Source organism: Macaca fascicularis, chromosome 8 (assembly GCF_037993035.2).
Source record: "Macaca fascicularis isolate 582-1 chromosome 8, T2T-MFA8v1.1".
Classification (NCBI taxonomy): domain Eukaryota; kingdom Metazoa; phylum Chordata; class Mammalia; order Primates; family Cercopithecidae; genus Macaca; species Macaca fascicularis.
In genome coordinates, this window is record NC_088382.1 from 20153247 (window position 1) to 20170420 (window position 17174).

Sequence of the window (17174 nt, forward strand, 5' to 3'; positions counted from 1 at the left end):
ACAGTGTCCCACACAACACATAGGGTATGTTCAGCTAATATCATCATCATTATTATTAACCAGTAGGCTGCAATATGGTTACAGTAGGGAAAATTCTATTTCCCTAAGAGTTTTCTTATATTCATGAGAGGGACATTTCTCATATATTTTTAAAGAAAATAAAATAGGTATTTTTAAATTTCTATGTATGGACAGCAACAATAAAAAAGTTATTTTTCATAATTTCATTGTAAAGCGATGTTGTTTGCTTATACCTATCTCCTTGGGTTAAATACTAAGTCCCTCATACAGTTGGGTTGGGTTTATGGCCCTGTGACCAGTGCAGTTGCACAAAGCCCCATGTCAGAAGGGCCCCACACATGGGTTATAATCCTCCGCAGTCACCCTTTTGAAATTCTTAACGATTTTTAAGTCAGTGGGAAAATGGAGTTTGTGCAGGGGAATAGAGCCTCTGCTCACTCACAGCTCTCCTTCCCATTCCCTTCCCACCTTCCTAGGATTCTTGGCTACCCTCTGCCTTGCCAAGGGCCTCACCCTTGCCAAGGGCCTCACCCTCCCCACCCTGTCCAGCTACTGCCTTCAGTCTCCATCCCCTAACAGGGGCCTGGGTACAGGTATAGATAGGAGTCGGGTAGGACACACATGACCCAGAAAGTCTTCAGGCAGAGTATGGTGGAAGCCATTCTATCCTAGGCTGGCAGTGCCATGGTGCATAGGCTGTAGCGAACTGGGTACTACAACTCAGTGGAGATAAACCTCTTTTTTTTTTGGTGGGGGGACTGAGTCTCACTCTGTTGCCAGGCTGGAGTGCAATGGCATAATCTCAGCTCACTGCAACCTCCGCCTCCTGGGTTCAAGCGATTCTCCTGCCTCAGCTTCCCAAGTAGCTGGGACTATAGGCATGTGCCACCACGCCCAGGTAATTTTTGTATTTTTGGTAGAGACGGGGTTTCACCATGTTGGCCAGGATGGTCTTGATCTCTTGACCTCGTGATCTGCCCGCATCGGCCTCCCAAAGTGCTGGGATTACAGGCATGAGCCACTGCGCCCATCCAAACCTTTCTTTCACTCATCTTCAATCCAAGTACTTAAGGGCTTCTAGCCCGAAGGTTGTAATACCCTTGGGGTTGCCCGTCTACTGTAGGTTGGGTTATCAGTGCCATGAGGTATCAGTTATGTAATTTCAGTGATTCCACATAGGAGTTAAATGTTCTGATATTTGCATTTAAAACTGGCATTGCCCAATATAAGCAATAAACATCATACTAATTTTTTTTCTCCCCAGTGCCTGTGAAAACATTGTATTAATTTTTTTTTAATTTGATTTACTTGGAATGACATTAAATAGCACATAAAAAACCCTATGACAAGTTGAGAGAAACCACAGAAGGAAGGAAAAAGGTTTATGTTTAACACCTTAAACCACACTATTTCCTGCCTTTTTTTTTTTTTTAAAACTAAGGGCCCTGTATTTTCATTTCACACTAGGCTTCAAAAACTATGTAGCCTATCTTTTCCTGGGATACGGAAATTTGGGCCAGTATGCAAGTATGTCTAAGTTTGGATAAATACAGGATGGTAAGAAACACATAAGGGAAAGAGTAATATTTTCTTTTCTTTTCTTTTCTCTTTTTTTTTTTTTTTTGAGACAGAGTCTCACTCTGTCGCCAGACTGGAGTGCAGTGGTATAGTCTCGGCTCACTGCAACCTCCAATTCTCAGATTCAAGCAATTCTCCTGCCTCAGCCTCCCAAGTAGCTGGGACTACAGGTGCACACAACCACACCCAGCTAATTTTTTGTATTTTTAGTAGAGACAGGGTTTCACCATGTTGGCCAGGATAGTCTTGATCTCTTGACCTTGTGATCTGCCCACCTTGGCCTTCCAAAGTGCTGGGATTACAGGCATGAGCCACGACGCCCAGCCAAGAGTAATGTTTTCTATTACATGGAAGTGGATTTTGATTTTCTCAAAATTATAATGGAGGAAGGAATATTAAGATGGTAAAAAGGCTCATGATACCAAAGACGTCACCCACATAGTGATAAACTCTGAGAGAATTTGATGTTTAAAGAGTTATGATTAACTGTCTCATCGATTTCTTGACTTTCATCAGTAAGAATTAGGGACTCAACAACCAAATTCCAAATAGGTTTGCGTTAAAAAGGGTGTAACTCCAGCAGAATGTAAATGTATATAAAATAGATAATAGCAAGATGTTATAATGTTTTTATTTTGCATGAGGCAGAAGCTATTTGGGGGAAAAAAATTGGGGCTTTAAAGAACACAGAACATACCTTCAGCTGTCATGGCAGAGTGGTGGAGCACGAGGAAACAACCGTGACAAGCCAGCTAGTCTTGGAACAAATTAGGGAAGGAAATGATGAACAACAGCTGCAAAGAAAAAAAATGCAAGAATTTGCAAAGGATGTCCACTTTGTCTTTAATTTACCCAATGCTGGAAAGAATACTGGTCACCTCACTTTTCGGTAATAAATATACATATCATCGTCTTCAGACACAGAAAAATGAGAAATAATTGTTTAGAAGTGACTGAAATGGCTGTCACCTCCCGTACTTCATTATCACACAATGTCTTGCTAGAGAGGCATTTTCAGTCCAGATGAATATGTGCTTGATTAGAGCTTTTCCAAAAGCAAATTGTCTGAGGTTCTCTGTACTGGATTTCCTGGTACCAATTCCTCATTAAGGTGATTCATGAATTTTTTTTTCAATTAGGTTCCTATGTCTTTTTAAAAATCAATTTGGTGTCTACCTTTCAACTAAATGAATGAGCCAGTGTATCATTCAGACAGGTGTGGACTTGCATAACTATAAAGTTAAATGAGCCTTGCATAGAATTGAGAAAATGGGCAAGGATTAAAAGTGGAATCCGAACAGGAATAACTATTTCAAAAAGAACAAATTAGAAAATATGAATAAACAGGTGAGCTACATGAGCCCTTCCATTAAGAATAGCATGTCGGGTAAGCGTGGGCTCTGGAGTCACACTTTTCCAAGCTCCAATCTTGGCTGTTTTGCTAACTTCCTTTGCAATTAAACAAGGTCGTAACACTTTCCACCCCTAGCTTTTTCATGTGTGAGATGAGATCATGATAGCAGCTGTGTCCTTGGGTGGTGGTGAGAATTAAATGGGAAATTGCCTTGAAAGCACTGAACTGAGCACATAGTAAACATTTAATAAACGTTAGTTACTATTATTCCTGAAATAATACTATTCATTTAGAATCAGCTTATTAGTAATCAATGCTAACTTGACCTTAACGATTAAAATAAAGATAAAAATTCATGGGCTATCAAAACATATAATGTGGTACTCATTATTTAAGTGGAATGAAGACAGTGAAAAGATGTTTTTTCAAAATTTCATCTGGCAAATGCTGCCAAATAGTTTACAGCAATCCTATATATTATTTCTATACCTCATTATCCTGTTCCATGAGGGGGAAGAAAGGATGTATTTTAATTGTTGTGACCACCTTCATCTATTGAGGTCTCGATTTTTCAGGCACCTCCTTCGTTTTATTAAATATTTTATGCTGTGCATGTAAAATATGTAGTCCATGTAACCAGGGATATTTCTGTCCACTAGTTTTCCTTGTTCCTAAAAACAGAAATGAGGAATGCCTACGGCTAAAAAGAAAAAAAAATGTCTTCCTGTCAGCAGCTCCTTCTGCTGATATGTCACCGATGCCAAATTATATATTCACATAATTTGCATTTTCCCACTCTTAGGTTCCTCTGTTTTTTAAATCATTAGGTCAAAAGCTAAAATACATTCCTTTTTATAGCCGAAAATTGCTCCTGCTGTTCAAAGTCAATTTGAAAGATTTGATCATCAGAAAAACATGTGTGTGTATATATATAATTTCTCAATTTGGCTTCAAATCCCTACTTACTTAGTACTGCCACACAACAGCCTTTTTTTAATGTAAGATTTTCCTTTAAGAAATGGGAATCAAGCTTTAGGGTATTTATTTATTTTTTGAAAAGTGCTGTTTAATCCTGTGCTTAGCATAGTGCCTGGTATTTGAAAGATAACCAATATATATTTGTTAAAAAATAAGTGAATGAATGTGTAAGCGAATGAATGAATGAATAAGCAAAGTAAGGCATATCGAGCCTGAAGGGTTGATATTGTCTGCTTGACTTTTCCTTTACTGCTTGACACATTTCCTAACATTTTCTGCCTCCTAACATTAAAACAAATAAATACAATGACATACTTGAGAGTTTTCTAGTAAGGTACATGTCCCAACAACTAAAAATCATCTCCGGCCGGGCACGGTGGCTCACACCTGGAATTCCAGCACTTTGGGAGGCCAAGGCGGGCGGATCACAAGGTCAGGAGATTGAGGCCATCCTGGCTAATACGGTGAAACCCCATCTCTATTAAAAATACAAAAAATTATCCGGGCATGGTGGCACGCGCCTGTAGTCCCAGCTACTCAGGAGGCTGAGGCAGGAGAATTGCTTGAACCCATGAGGTGGAGGTTGCAGAGTGCCGAGATCACACCACTGCACTCCAGCCTGGGTAACAGAATAAGACTCTGTCTCAAAAACAACAACAACAAAAAGCATCTCCATGAGATGGATTTTTTTCTCGGGTACTAAATGCTGATAGTAGCTAACATATAGTCATCACATATATTATGCATATAAAATGCTTAGCATATGTATACATACATATATGCCAGACAGTATGCTGAGCATTTTATGTACATACTCTTATTAATATCCTCAACATTCCTATGAGAGAGTAGATAATATACGCCCCAGCTTATACCTGAGGCATAAAGAAGTGAAATAATTTCCCTAGGGTTATATAGCAATAAATATAAAACCAAGACTCAGACCCAGGTTTGCCTAATTCCTAAGCCAAGCTCTTCACCACCATGATGAATTCCTGACTGTGATGCAGGAATACTGGGAAGTAAACAGAGGTGGCTTCTAAGCCATGGAAGAGGTGCCAGTGAGACTGTGGTTTGCTGGGAAATTTAGGACTCTGAGCAAGTGCGGTGGAGCTGGAGCAGACTGGGCAAGAGGCATCAGGGAAAGACAGAGTATTAAAGCGAAGAACTGGGTTGGGGGAAGGCGTATTATTGACCTATATCTAGGGTCATATAATTTATCATCCAAACCAGGACACTTTTGAAAGTGAAAAGGGACTCTATTCAGAACCACATCAAGACAGTGCTACAAACTGGGACTATCCAAGCTAAACTAGGACACGTAGTCATCTTTCCCATGTCCCTCTCTTGCTAACTTATTTTTTCCTTTTTTTCCTCTCTTTTTCTCTTCTCCCTTTTCTCTCCCTCTTCATCCTTCATATGTCCCTCACTGGCTCTTTGCATGTCTCTTAAATGGCAGTAATTTGCTGTGATTAACTGGAGTTGGGATGCTCTTTAAGTGCCTCACATTTGAACTGAGTTAAACAAATGCTCCAAAACAATAGTTCCATTGTTGCTCTATTATTTATCTATTGATGCATTGCAAATTACCCCAAATTACAGCAGCCGAAGAAAACAAGCTTTCATGATTTCACACAGTTTCTGAGTCAGTCAGGAGCAGCTTTGCTGGGTGATTCAAGCTCAAGGTCTCTGGTGAGGATGCAGTCAAGCTGTTGGCTCACACTACAGGCATCAGAAGGAATGACTGCGGTTTGGAGGACTGACTTCCAGAACACTCACTCACATGGCGACCCCCATCCTCTGCTACACGGCCCTCTCCGTGGGTCTGCTCATGACAGGGCAGCTAACTTCTAACAGGGCAAGTGATGTGAAGCTGAGGAGGAAGCCACGGTGTCTTTTTATGAACCAGTCTTTGAAACTGCCCACTATTAATTCTGCTTTATGTTATTCATTAGAAGTGAGTCACTAAGTGCTATGGTCTGAATGTTTGTGTTCTGCCAAAATTCATATGTTGAAACCCTAACCCAGGTGATGGCAGTGTTCAGGGGTGGAGCCTGTGTTAGTCCATTTTCATGCTACTGATAAAGACATAAGACTGGATAATTTATAGAGAAAAAGAGGTTTAACGAACTCACAGTTCCACGTGGCTGGGAAGGCCTCATAATCATGGCAGAAGGCAAAAGGCATATCTTACATGATGGCAGGCAAAGAGAGAATAAAAGCCAAGTGGAAGGAAGTTTCCCTTATAAAGTCATCAGATCTCGTGAGACTTATTCACTACCATGAGAACTGTAAGGGGAAACCGTCCCCAGATTCAATTATCTCCCACTGGGCCCCTCCCACAATACGTGGGAATTATGGGAGCTACAATTCATGATGACATTTGAGTGGGGACACAGCTGAAACATATCAGAACCTTTGGGAGGTGATTAGGTCCTGAGGATGGAGTCCTCATGAAAGAAATTAGTGCCCTTATAAAAGAGGCCCCAGCAAGCATGTTGGCCTCTTCTACTATGTAAGAGTCCAGAGGAAAGGCATCTTTGAGGAACCAGAAAGCTGGCCTTCACCAGACATCAAATCTGCCAGTGGCTTGATCGTAGACTTCCCAGCCTCCAGAATTATCAGAAAGAAAATTCTGTTGTTTAGAAGCTACCTAGTTTGTGACACTTTATTATAGCAGCCAGAATGGACTAAGACACTAAGTCCACTCATCACTCAAGGGTAGGGGATTCGCCTTCTTGAAAGGCGAAGTATCAAAGAACTTGTGCACATATTTAAAATAATCACAGCTACATAGTTTTGCAAACTGTTTGACTCTTTGATTTAATTTTACTTCTGGGGCCCTGTCCAAAGAAAAGAACAAAATAGAAAGGGAATGTTAGATGAGCCAACTTATTTATGGTATGTTATACCAGTGAAAAATTAGAAAACACTTACATAATTAGCAATAGGGTAATGGTTTAATGAATTATAGTACTTCTACAGAATAGAATACTATGCAAACATTTAAAAGTATTCTAGACTGGGCATGGTGGTAATCCCAGCACTTTGGGAGGCTGAGGCAGGAGGATCACTTGAGCCCAGGAGTTGGAGGCTGCAGTGAGCTATGATCATGCCACTGCACTGCAGCCTGGACAACAGAGCAAGATCCTGTCTCAAAAAACTTTTTTAAAAAATTTTAATAAGATAATTCTGAAGCCTGTATAGTAGCACGAAAAAAATGTTTGTAATGAAATATTTATGAGAACACAAAATTGTGTGTAGGCTATCATTTCAGCTCTAAAAAGAAAACACACAAAAAGAGACCAGATGGAAACAAGCTAAAATAACAATGGTTGTGCTAATTGGTAAAATCATGGGAAGATTTTGTCTTTCTCTGTTTTCAAAGTTTCTACTCTATAACTGTTATGTATTGTTCTGCTATATATAATTTTGTTATTTTTTATTTTAAAAGAGATAATTAAAGATAATATTGACTTTCTAAATAAGGAATTTAGTAGGCTTTTTTTTTTTTTTTTTTTTTTTTAGACAGAGTCTTGCTCTGTCGTCCAAGCTGGAGTACAGTGGTGCGATCTCTGCTCACTGCAGCCTCTGCCTCCTGGGTTTGAGTGATTCTCTTCCCTTAGCCTCCTGAGTAGCTGGGACTACAGGTGCCTCCCACCACACCCAGCTAATTTTTGTATTTTTAGTAGAGACTGGGTTTTGCCTTGTTGGCCAGGCTGGTCTGGAACTCCTGACCTGAAGTGATCTGCCTGCCTCAGCCTCCCAAAGTGCTAGGATTACAGGTGTGAGCCACCACGCCTGGCCAATGAGGTATATATTTTTTTCTATTCAGCAAAAATAGACTGTACTGCGATTGACAGGCTGTGGGGGTGTTATATTAGTAAGAGAAGAGATGATGCACTCAAGCGTGGCAACTGAGAAGAATTTAATTAAAGGAAACTGACAGAGTGTGGTTGAGCACCCTTGGGAGTTAGGTGCTCACCCCCACCCCAGGCCTGAGGGACAAAGAGAGACAGGTACTGTATCCCACAGAAGCTGTGATCTTCGGTGTCAGGCTGGGGGAGGTGGAACGAACGAACATCCTCATATTCTTGTCTGGCCTCTGATCCACTGCCTACCTTCCACTGGTTGAACCAACCAAAACCCAGAACACAAAGGAGCCCTAGATCTTAAGGGGTGAGCCTTCCATAACACAAAGAAGGGTGGAGAAGGCATCTAGAGGCGCAAATGCAAATATCCAATAACGGGACTGTGCTACGGAGCTGGACCATGTGCTGCTTTGATGAGAAGATTCCAGAGCTCTTACTTACAATCTGTACCTTTATACTAAAAATTTACATCAGCAGTATTTGAGGAATATATATTTTGGCATCAAAACATTCACAGAAACATGTCCAGGTAACCCACTAATTAAGGATGATTGCGCTTTTAGACACAAACAGACTGCCTGTGGTTTAGGTCATGGCATTTCAAACTGATTCTTGTATCTGAATATATTAGGTTGGTTCAAAAGTAATTGCGGTGTTTGCCGTCAAAAGTACTGGGATGGGCCGGGCATGGTAGCTCACACCTGTAATCCGAGCACTTTGGGAGGCCAAGGAAAGTGGATCATGAGGTCAGGAGTTCCAGACCAGCCTGGCCAAGGTGGTGAAACCCCATCTCTACTAAAAATACAAAAATAAGCCAGGCGCGGTAACGGGTGCCTGTAATCCCAACTACTTGGGAGGCTGAGGCAAGAGAATCGCTTGAACACGGGAGGCGGAGGTTGCAGTGAGCTGAGATCTTGCCATTGTGCTCCAGCCTGAGCAACAGAGCAAGACTCCATCTCAAAATAATAATAATAATAAAAATTCAAAAAGTACTAGGGTTACAGGTGTACGCCACCACTTTAAAAGTAATGGCAAAAACCACAATTACTTTTGCACCAACCTAATACACATCTCATAGCAAGTGTTATTTAAGCAGAGACAGTGTACAAACCAGTAGGACATCTTCAATGATACTCACACCAGTGGACCTCCTGACAGAATTATCCCCATTCAAATAAAAGCTGTAGAAGCAGACATTTTCTTTATCTGTACTATGAACTTCACGAAGGCAAGCCCCTTGTTTTTGGTTTGGTTGGGCTTATTTTTTTGCACATCATATAACCATCGCCTAGCACAATACCTAGAACACAGGAAGTCATCCAAATGTGTTGAATGGATGAATGGATGGACCTGTTAAAAGACTTTCGCATGTTGCTTTCCCTGTTTTCTTGTTTGGGAAACAAGAAATGTCTCAGGAAATGTTGGAAAATTTAAGTAACTTGCTCAAGCTCAAACAGCTAGCAGGTGACAGAAGTATAATTCAAACACAGATGTTTCCGTTGCAACCCTCCGAGGAAAATCAGACTCTTACACTGGTAGTTCAGTTATATTTCTAAATATCTAGCCTGAAATATGACCATTCCTTTGCAGTGCAAACATGATAAAACTTTATCTTCTCTTCACTGTCTCTGGAAACCAATTTAATGTTCTTCCAAATGAGACCATTTCATTATATAGTTGACATGAAAGTATTCTTTTTCTGTGTGAGAGAACATGATGGTAAAAATAACCCCACCCACCATTGCCTATTTAAGATGGAACTTCTGTACCATTTTTTTAGTCTATCAGCGGTTGTCTAGAAGCCGGTACTCTTTCCAAACCCCCTCCCACCTCCAATCCCCACTCAGTAGGAGGATGGTTTTGTTTGCCATACTGCCTAGGAAAGGGGGTGGCCCTGTATTTAGTTGTGCAGAGGAACCAGACGTGCTGAATGGCCTGCAGTGCTCAGGACAGCCCCACACAATGAATAACTGTCATGCCCCCAATGCCACAGCATTGTAGCCCCTGAGTGATTCTTCTGCTTTTTCTAGGTTAGATCTTTTACTCAAGAATATCAACTATCCTGGGTATACTTTATATATATATATAATTATTTATTTATTTATTTATTTATTTTTGAGACGGAGTCTGGCTCTGTCGCCCAGGCTGGAGTGCAGTGGCGCGATCTCAGCTCACTGCAAGCTCCGCCTCCCGGGTTCACGCCATTCTCCTGCCTCAGCCTCCCGAGTAGCTGGGACTACAGGTGCCCGCCACCATGCCCAGCTAATTTTTTGTATCTTTAGTAGACACGGGGTTTCACCGTGTTAGCCAGGATGGTCTCGATCTCCTGACCTCGTGATCCGCCCGCCTCGGCCTCCCAAAGTGCTGGGATTACAGGCGTGAGCCACTGTGCCCAGCCACTTAATATTCTTTTAATAAAACCTAACCATGACATTTTACTTGGTTCCCACTGTGAATTTTAAATTCCTGGGCTTAGCTTCTTTGATGAAGCTTGCCACGCTTGGAGTCTAAGAGATAACAAGCTGATCCTCTTGTGCTCGTGGTGATGTGGGAGGAACAGCAGGCTGGACCTCAGGAGACCTGGGTTCTTGGCTTGTCCACATAGCTGTGTCACCTTGAACAACTCGTCTAATTTCTTCGTGATCCTGTATTCTCATCTGTAGCATAAGAAAGGATGCACAGAATGAAATAATTTTTCAAAGCCGCAGCCCTAACCCTCTCCGATTAGCTGCAGGGCTAAGCAAACCAGAGCCAAACGAAAGAGTTGCTGTTAAACACTCAAAGGAATGATAGAAGGATCAAATCCCCAAAGAAAACTTCAGATGTGACCTCAGTTAACACCCAAATGGGCTGGGCTTATGTACACTCCGCTGAAGCAGAAATAACCATTCCTACTTCCCAAATCTGTGTCTCTTTTCTGCATCTCACTTGGAGGTCACAGTCTCATGAAGGTTGTAGTTAACGGTAGATGTGGTGGCCAAAGACTTTTTTCTTCCTTAGTTGATGGTGAGCCCCATGGAGTGTGATGGGCCCATTTACCTTGAAAGCCTTTCCTCTGGATTTCCTTTCTGCAGATTTTTCCTTTCCAGAATCTAGAACACCTGCTCCTTCCTGTCTTTCACATCTGTTAGCTAACTGGTCTCTGGGCCTTTCCTAGAATCTGTTTCTTCCCCTCCATCCCTCTTGCCATTGTCCCAATTCAAGATTTCATTTTTTTTTCTATTCTTTTTTTTTTTTTTTCTTATCAAGACAGAGTCTCCCTCTGTCTCAGAGTGGAGTGCTCAGAGTGGAGTGGCTCACTGCAACCTCCGCCTCCCAGGTTCAAGCAATTCTCCTCCCTCAGCCTCCTGAGTCGCTGGGACTAACGGCACCCACCACCACACCTGGCTAATCTTCATATTTTTAGTGGAGACAGGGTTTTGCCATGTTGGCCAGGCCGGTCTGGAATTCCTGACCTCAAGTGATCCGCCCGCCTCAGCCTCCCAAAACCAAAGTGCTGGTGTTCCAGGCGGGGATTTCTAAGCTCGCTTGTTCTAGTCGGTTGTCTGTTTGGTCTTAGATTGTTTATTTTTCTTTTGCTTCACTTTATACACAGGGCACTGACCCCTGCAAACAACACTTCCCATGCTCCCATACTATCTGGCTTTCAGGTAAACTTGCATTCTCTCTCTCCTCTTTCTCTCGTCTTTCTCTCTTCTCTCTCCTCTCTTCTCTCCTCTGTCTCCCTCTCTCTCTCTCTCTCTCTCTCTCTCTCTCTCTTTCTCTTTCTCCTCTCTCTCTCTGTGTCTCAGGCTACGTCTGTAGTAGTGGCTAAATCACCTCCATGGTCCCCAGCAACCACCAGGCGACCCATCATTCATCTTGGGCTGCAGTGACACCACCTTCCCTTTGTCCTTCCAGCCCTGGAGGTGGCAGTGACTTTCTACAATTGGTCATCTTTGTGTTTGTTTCCCCTCCTCCTAATTGTTCATTCAACTGCTCCAACATCTTTGAATTTTATTTCCTATTTTAAATTCCTCCCATTGAAATCCCTAGTGTGATATTTTCTTCTAGTTCTCAAAATGCGCCTCTCAGGAAGAGAAGGCATTCCCTGCACAGGGAAACCATCCTTCCTCTCTCCATGATGCAAACTCCTACATGTTTTTTAAGCTTTAGCACAAATTCTACTTTTCTCTCCAGGCTTTCCTGACTATTCCAGGCACATTGAGTCACTTCTCCTTCGCTGCCAATGTACTTATTATTGCAGTGTGCATTTATCTTATTATAGAAAATGTTTGCACATTGATCTCCTTACTAGACCAGAAGCTCCTTGAAGCTAAAGACTAAATTTTTAATTTGTGTGTGTGTGTGTGTGTGTGTGTGTGTGTGAGAGAGAGAGAGAGAGAGAGAGAGAGAGAGAGAGAGATAGAGTTTCACTCTTGTCGCCCAGGCTGGAGTGCAATGGTGCAATCTCGGCTCACTGCAACCTCTGCCTTCTGGGTTCAAGTGAGTCTCCTGCGTCAGCCTCTCATGTAGGTGGAATTACAGGCGCCCACCACCAGGCCCAGCTAATTTTTTGTATTTTTAATAGAGACGGGGTTTCACTGTGTTGGCTAGGATGGTCTTGAGCTCCTGACCTTGTGATCTGCCTGCCTCGGTCTCCCAAAGTGCTGGGATTACAGGTGTGAGCCACCACACCTGTAATTTTTAATTTTTAAATTTGAATATCACCAATATCTGGACACATGGCAGGCAATAATAAATATTTGTCAAATAATACACTACAAAATTTTGAAAAATTTCTAGTCATATTTAAGCAGCCTCAATAGGGTCATGATTCTGAAATTTTGTAAACATCAGATACTTTAGCTGTTTTACAATGAAAACAGTTATAACTGACCTCTTTATAAAGAAAATAAATTAATAACTTTAACTGAGCTAGATATTTTATTCCAGTGTTGGTAGCATCATACAATTCATTGCAGTGCTTACTGATTTTTAACCAAATAGTGGAATACTAATGTTTTAACTTTAGTTTCAGTCATTGGAATTTGCATTCAGGTTTGTGTATTCATATTCCAAAACGCTGCTTATTAAACAGTCATCATAAATTTCTATAATTAGGAATAGGTCACTGTTGTTACCACTGGAAACACACACAGACATATATATATGTCACGTCATATATATAGTCCAATTTACCTTTTCTCCTCATTAAAAAATATTTTAGAACTGTGTAATTTCTACACCATAATTAAATCAACATATTCTTTCAACAATTCGCAAAGTGATTATGCCAAGTTGTCAAATCTTTTATGATTCCTGAAAGTTAAAAAATGTCATCTTTGACATTTTATTGAATTAAAAAGAAAGCTTAAAGGAATAAAAATGTATTACCCAAACCTCTTATTTTTATGAAAACATAAAATCCCAAATCTCTAATCATTGGTATTCAGATCCCTCAACATCTATACTGAATGTTTGAAAAACAAAAACAGATCCGGTCTCATACTCCAGATATAAAGGTTATTGATATTCCACTAGCAACCTAGCATTTCACATGACATGGCCCATTATCAAAAAGACTGAAATATGAGCAAATAGAGAAAGGTTTTATCAACCAGTGAAATAATCCAAATAAATTCAGAATACACACTGCCTATCACTTGAAAATAATAACTCAAAGTCTTATAGGACATGATTACACTGGATAAATTCTAGTGATGGAAGAATCCCTGATGATAAAACTTTTCTCCTACAAATCCAAAGCCAACATGCCTTTTTTTGTTAAATGCCGTCATTAAATATTTATTCTTTATTTTGCCTGCTCTTTTTGAAGGCCAGAGAAAACTGTGGTTAGACTTTTTTCCTTGTACAGTTACAAATTGTAATTAAACTTCATGTCCAACTTACATTTAAAGTCTTTGACAATACTTGGACATACTTATTAAAATTAAATATTAAAACGTATTTGATGTATTTTCTTTTCTTGCTTTTTTTTTTTTTTTCCTCCTGGGGAGCGTGTCTTGAACCAGAGCCAATGTGGGTTTCCATAGACCGCTGGGCAAGACACGTTGACTCCACCTCCACTCACATCTGCGGTACAGAAAACCCGACATGACTTATCTAGCGTACAATTTGACAGAGACAGAACTGAATATAACCAGTTATTCTTCAGGTGCCCCCAGTGATTACCTGCTCAACCAACAGAACAGAAAGGGTCTTAATGGCCACTGGATAAAGAGACCATTCTGTGTTTCAAGGCTGGAGTTATCCAGGAATAAAGCTATATCTTCAAGCACTGTTGGTTTAAAATCTAAATTTAATATTTAGCTTTATGTAGAGAAATTTGGACCGAACATTCTAAGTTTCTCCGTGCATGTACTTTTAAAGTAATCACGTGTATATAAGCCTTGGGTTGAAGAAATCTATGTATAGTGTTTTTTCTATGATCCAACTGGTACCTTATTCTTCTTTTTTTCCCCCAAATCAATAGGTCTTTTATTGCATCATTTAAATATCACAAATAGGTCTTAGGAATCATCCGGCATCTTGTTTCTGTAGCTGGAGAACTCTTAGGTCTTATTCAGCAGCCTGCTTAACTGTTCCTTTTTCAGAGACATAAATACAATCCACGCATTTTCTGATATCCTTGTTTTTATTTAATTGTCGTGGCTGGCTGAATCAAAGCAGCCTAATTTGCAACAAGATCAATGTCATTTCCTTCAAGGGTGAATTCATCTTTCTGGGCTTGAAATACTGAACAAGCAACACCCGGCCTCCTCCAAACCCTGTAGATTTATTTTTCAACCAGGAAATTTCGGATCTCAACCAGAGACCGATTCTTCTCGATAACAACATTGATGGAGAAGTGAGTACACACAGAGCTCATCTTGTAACGGAAGCCCAGCGCAACATCCTTGACCATGTCCTGTGCCTGACTACAAATAGTGCAGACAGCAGCCCATTCCTTTCTGTTCCCCCTCCATTTTTTGTCAATCCCGGAGCCTCATTTTTTTCTTTCTAAGGAGACTGAGGTCTACACTGATGTGATTGAAGTCCCTCTACAGGGTTCCTCTAGGGCCCTTCGCAATTACTGGGCATCCCTTCGAAGTGATATCTACATTTTCTGGAATATGGACAGTCTGGTTGCAGAGAATGGTCTTCATTCTCATGGTAGACACAGCGAAAAGGTGGTTCTTTACTCTTTAGATTCATCTTCAAAGGAAGAAATCTAGTACCAAAAACGTAAAATTGTGTTCAACTTCCTGTTACCTCTCATTTTTGTTTCTATACAACAGTGAAGGGATTATTACATAGGGGACTTTTTGTTCCTTACATTTACAAATATAAAGCCTTATGAATATTCAGACAAGATAAAACATCTAACCAATTCTGTCCAACAGAACTTTCTTCAGTGATGGAACGTTCTAGATCTGCAGCATCCAGTACAGTAGCCACTAGACACATGTGGCTACTGAGCATTTGAAATGTGGCTATTGCAACTAAGAAATTTTTAATTTCATTTCATGTTAATTTCAACAAATTTGAATAGTGGCAACAAATGTTGCTAGTGGGTACTTATTGGACAATGCAGGTCAAGAGAGTGATTTGAATGGCAACAAGTAAGCTTCTTCACTCCCAAATTCCTGTATCCCTATTTCTCTTGGTGCCTTTGTCTCCTTGAGCTGAAACTGACTCTTTAAGCAATGAGATGCAGAATGAAATTAAAACTACGTGCCAGTCAGAGTTCTTGGTTGTAAACATAAGTCAACTCTAGTTGACTTACATAAAAAATGTTTTGCAATTATATGGGCACTCCTCCAAAATCAAAAGGAAGCCTGGCAAGTCAAGCTTGAGCTGGAACAAAGGAAGCTGGTGCATGGCCAAGATCTTGCCACCAAGAACAGTCAGCCCATGATGCCATTGCTGGTCTTACCATCCCTGGACACTTGCCACTACACTGCAGAATTCTGCTGCCCTTGGTCACTCTCTGCTGGCTGTTCAGCTTTCAATTCCACAATGGCCACTTCTAATAATCTGCAGTTGAACTTGGGTCATTGTATCACCCCTTAGAGATCCACGGTATAGCTGTGTCAGTCCATTGGAAGGACATGTCTGCTTACCTTTTGGGTTCATAAACAGTGCCCCTCCGCATTTAGGGGCAAAGAAGGGAATTGGTGTAAGCAAAAGTATTTATTCCAATGAAAATTTCCTGTTTTATTTCCAAAGAGATTGACTTTAGTGCAAATTCTAAAGAAGTGGGCGCAGAATCAGAACGATTTGCTATATAGAAAAATGTTTTAAGTTTTTAAAATTTTTTGAATATGGTTGGCATTTTTATTAATCGTTAGCCATTAAATTATAATATAAAAATTGTATAATTATAACGTAACTTTTTGTTGTCTTGAGAAGGAGTTTCGCTCTTGTTACCCAGGCTGGAGTGCAGTGGTGTGATCTCGGCTCACTGCAGCCTCCGCCTCCCAGGTTCAAGTAATTCTCCTGCCTCAGCCTTCTGAGTAGCTGAGATTACAGGTGCCCGCCACCACACCTGGCTAATTTTCTGTATTTTTAGTAGAAATGGGGTTTCACCATGTTGGCCAGGCCGGTCTCAAACTCCTGACCTTAGGTGATCTGCCCCGCTTGGCCTCCCAAAGTGCTGGGATTACAGGCGTGAGCCACCGGGCCTGGCCAATTACAACATAATTATAATTAGTTACAATGATTTATAATTGGTCATGAAGTTATAATTCACATTTATAATTGCCTTGCTTAAGCTAACGGTTGATACTATTGAAATCTATGGAGCATAGGTGAAGAGTGCGGCACTGCTTAGTGTGTGCCTGCCATCTAGTGGCAGGACACATTAATGCTACCGTGGAAGCCCCAGTGTGCCTGAAAGGCAGGTTTGCCAGGAACAGTTTGCTCCACTTTACATTTTCCCAATGTTTCGACCCAATCAACTGTATACAGAGACATCCTGAGGCTTTTGAAATTATCTCCCATTTTATTCAGTATAATTACAGCTGAATTGCAAACATAAATCTCTGAGAGCCAAAATATATCTAAGCATTACTTCATTCCTACATTCCCTAAGCACGATTCCTTTTATTTTACATTATCTCCAGAAACACAATGTGGTTTAGTCATGCTATTATTCTCCCATAGAGAATGTTTTGACCACTATTATAAACATGCACATTGACACTGGAGTCACTGATGTCATGGATTGCTGGCTTCTAAAGAGCTCTTCTCCCCTAAAAGAGTGATAAGATTAAGTTTGAGAAAATAATGAAAGAGAATCTATCAGTATTTATGCAGACCACTCTAGTAAGGATGGGAGAGCCATGAATAAATAAGACATAGATCCAGACCTCAGCTTCATTGCTTCC

At 40.8% G+C, this 17174-nt stretch overlaps 1 protein-coding gene and 1 pseudogene across 1 annotated transcript in view; one reads left to right on the forward strand and one right to left on the reverse strand.

The window, feature by feature from the left end:
- The window catches only part of ZDHHC2 (zDHHC palmitoyltransferase 2), a 93375-nt gene that overhangs the window by 2351 nt on the left and 73850 nt on the right, over nt 1-17174 (forward strand). The gene's annotated exons all lie outside the window — the stretch shown is intronic.
- LOC123575305 (large ribosomal subunit protein uL6 pseudogene) lies at nt 14365-15089 on the reverse strand (annotated as a pseudogene).